Source organism: Vollenhovia emeryi, unplaced genomic scaffold, assembly GCF_000949405.1.
Source record: "Vollenhovia emeryi isolate VEMERY1.0 unplaced genomic scaffold, V.emery_V1.0 DF939131.1, whole genome shotgun sequence".
Lineage (NCBI taxonomy): Eukaryota > Metazoa > Arthropoda > Insecta > Hymenoptera > Formicidae > Vollenhovia > Vollenhovia emeryi.
The window spans coordinates 52,442-56,114 of record NW_011967235.1 but is presented as its reverse complement, the minus strand read 5'-3'; positions in this window follow the sequence as shown (position 1 = coordinate 56,114).

Genomic DNA, 3,673 nt, shown 5'->3' with positions numbered 1-3,673 from the left:
AGTTAAAGTACCTATTAACTTCGCAAAACTTTATATATAACTTTAGCAATCCTAGCGAAACTTTATGTCATAATGGTACGTTTGTTATTATGACATTTGTAACCACGATTGTATAAAATGCACCGGTAATGCAATAACTTTCTACAACTGTCGCGAATCATATATCGACAATTCTCCACATTGAACAACAAATAAGTAAATATTTCTTGTTCTTTTTAACAATGTTAGTTGAACATTGTGAAACATGTATTTATTTAAATTTTAATGCTATAACTACACACGAGAACACGTTTATTGTAAACTTTTTAGTTTAAACAAATTTCAATATTACGATATATTTAAAAAGCGCTTTAGCTTTTAAACATTGCAAGATAAAGAACTAATTTTATATGATATTATTTATAATATTATTATCACAAATACATATTATTACAAATTGTTTCTTTAATAAAACATATTAGTGATGTTCTCGCTGTAATATTTTGTAACTATTTTGGAATTTTTTTACGTAAATTTAATTAAAATATTTACTTTAATAACCAAATATTTTGAATTTTGGTCGTTAAACAAGACTTCACAATTTTGCAGGGAATCAAAGATTTTTAATAAAAAGATTCACAAAAGGTAAAACACAATAACTTTTTGGAAAATGTAATTAAGTAAAAAAATATTATTATATGCTTATTATCAAAGACACACTTGTGATGATACACTTTATCTTTTTAATATTTTTGAAGATTTTGTCAGCAGCAGAAAAAAACCGTAACGATTTTTGTTCCGAAACATTTTCTCGATTGAACAGAATCAATCGTTAACTCAATACCAATAAGCCCGCAGAATGATACGTAAAATGAAGTAACAGTCACTGAACAAAGTAATTTGAAATATTAGGTATAGAATTTTCAACTTCGTAGGGGGGACAACGAACTCTCAACGTTCATTGTTGTTTTTCTCCTTGAGCGGAATCGTACGACGTTACGCGGGCCTTTGTTTACGTGAAGGTCGCCGCACTAATTCGCTCGCCGAACGTCGAACCGGCAGGTAGCGACGAGAGTCGCTCCGTGCGTCTTATTAATTTTGTGTTATCGGTCTCCAAAACGCGATCACGATAAACGTGGGGGTAAAACGTTATTGATTTGTACACGTTTATTAGTAATAAATAACGTTCATCGATTAATTATTACAACTTGTAATTTTTGCACGTTTAAGCGGCGGCTTTTATCAACGTAGATTTCACGAGAGCAACTCATTAAAAATATGAATGTAAACCGTGGTACTTCGTCGCGATTACATCTCGTTTACGCACCGCGCTTTTAATTATCTGTCGATTTCGTATAATCTGTTCAATTTTCGGGGCAAAAAGAAAGAAATTTGTGCGGTTCTGGCGTTTGCACTGTAATTCGCTCTGTCGTTCTTCGCGACTCGAACTGGCACGAAGTAGATAAAGTCGCTTATCGCACGTCATTACATTTACATTATGTAAATGTAATCGAAAATAATCTCGATTAACTATTGCAATTAATAACAATTATTTGCCGCTGGAAATTTCGCTCACATTATTCACTTCGAGGATTAGATTGAATAGCAATAAAGATTGTAAAATATCGTTTCGTTGCGGACTAATAACTACTTATTTACCGCGGATTATGCTTGGATTATACTTGGATACCGTTACTCGCGTTGCGTTTTATATCGCTAATTTAAAAGTGATTCATCTACTTCTTCCTAATCAAAAATGCAAGTTGTTAACTTGAATAATTTGTATAGCAGAAGTCGCGCGATATTTGTTCATACTTTTTCGTGGGTTCCGTTTCTCCATGGTATTTCACATCGCGTAGGGAAATGTCCAAAATTTCGCGCGATAATTTTCGCGAGTGAGTGCTGCGTAAGTGCAACAAGGACATTTGAGAGGAGGAGGAGGCTTGGGAGACATCGGGCAACGGCAGAACAATCACGAGGTGAGTGTTTTACATTTTTATATTAATTGCTACTCGTACAAAATAAAGCATCTGTTCTCTGTTTTTGTTTTATTTGTTCAAATGATTCAAACGAGGATTCAAATAAGTGCTAAAGACAAAAATATACGTCTAAAATTTGGTGAGTTTATATTTAAAAGGAAGACTCTTTTGAACATTTTACAATTATTTTCCGATTAAATTGTATGTGATCGGTGATCGGAGATGTGATCGGTTTTCAATCAAGTTTCATCGGTAACTGCATTTCATCGGATAAATTTCATCGGATGTATCCATAATTTAATCGGTAAAATTAACCATCGGAAACGCTGTTTAATTTGGTTTCATTATTAATTTGGTTTAAATTGGTTTATCCGATGACAAATTTTCTCAGTGTGTAGTTACTTAAACAGCTTACGAATTATAATACTTTGAAGACTTTGAAATTTGCATGAACTTGAAAATTTCAATAGTGATGGTTAATATTGAAAGTTTATATAAACACATGTCATAGTATTAAGTGGTCATTCCGTTTTAACGGCCCCAAAACTATGCTCATCTTTAACAATTGTTTTCACAGTAAATACACCATACAATAAAATTAATCTTTTTGGGACTTATTAGGGCACTCTTAAACAACACAAAAAAATGTTTGTCATAATTTAAACAATTTTTTAATTAAGCGTTTTCTACACCGTTCGAATGGCGTGTCAAAAAAGATGCAAGTCCGCTGCGTTGATGCCACTTTTATCATTAAGGCTTACCTGAAGCAATTAATCAACAAGATTCTTAATCTATATGAGTGTCGCTATGTCCTGAACCTCAATTAATAATTTTTATTTAAGAATAACAAAATGATGGCGGTTTGAAAAAAGTTTGAAAAAGAGCTTTTTCCAAACTGGCACCATTTTGTTATTTTTAAATAAAAATTATTAATTGAGGTGCGGAATGTTTCAGGTAAGCCTGAACGATAAAAGTCATCAACGCAGCGGATTGGCATCTTTTTTGACGCACTATTTGAACGGTATAGAAAACTCTTCATTAAAAAATTGTTTAAATTATGACAAAAATTTTTTTGTGTGATTTAAAAGTGCCCTAATAAATCCCAAAAAGATTAATTTTATTGTATGGTGTATTTGTTGTAAAAAAATTGTTAAAGATAAGCATAGTTTTTGGAGCCGTTAAAATGGAATGACCCCTTGAACAATATCATGTAAAACTATGAGAGACTTAAAAAGAAAACTATCCCTCTATTTCACATGGAACCCCCATGTATGATTTAATCTTATAATGAGAGAGTATGAATGAATCAAGCGTTCCTAAATTGTACTCTCGAAAATACGATGTGGGTGCGCTCCACTTATTAGCCTCGCCTCGTAGCCGGGGGTCGTTAATTATATCAATTTCGGCGGACGTTAATGAACGCGTGCGTACGCGACGGTTAATTCAAGCCAATTTTGCTCGCGAATTTGAATGCAGGTCGGCCGTGTCGCCGACATTGTGTCATATCCAATTAAGAACGATTTTCGTTAGAGAATCGGCTCTCGCATACCGTCACCAACGACAGTTAGACGCGCAGTTTCTCTCGTATGGCCATGCGAGAAGGAGATCGAGAAGTAAAACTGAATGATAGATCTTTAACTGAAAGACGTTTCTACGAGCTTTTAATTTTAAAGGACTTGCATTGTGTTTGACTACTTCCTACAGTGTTTCTTGTA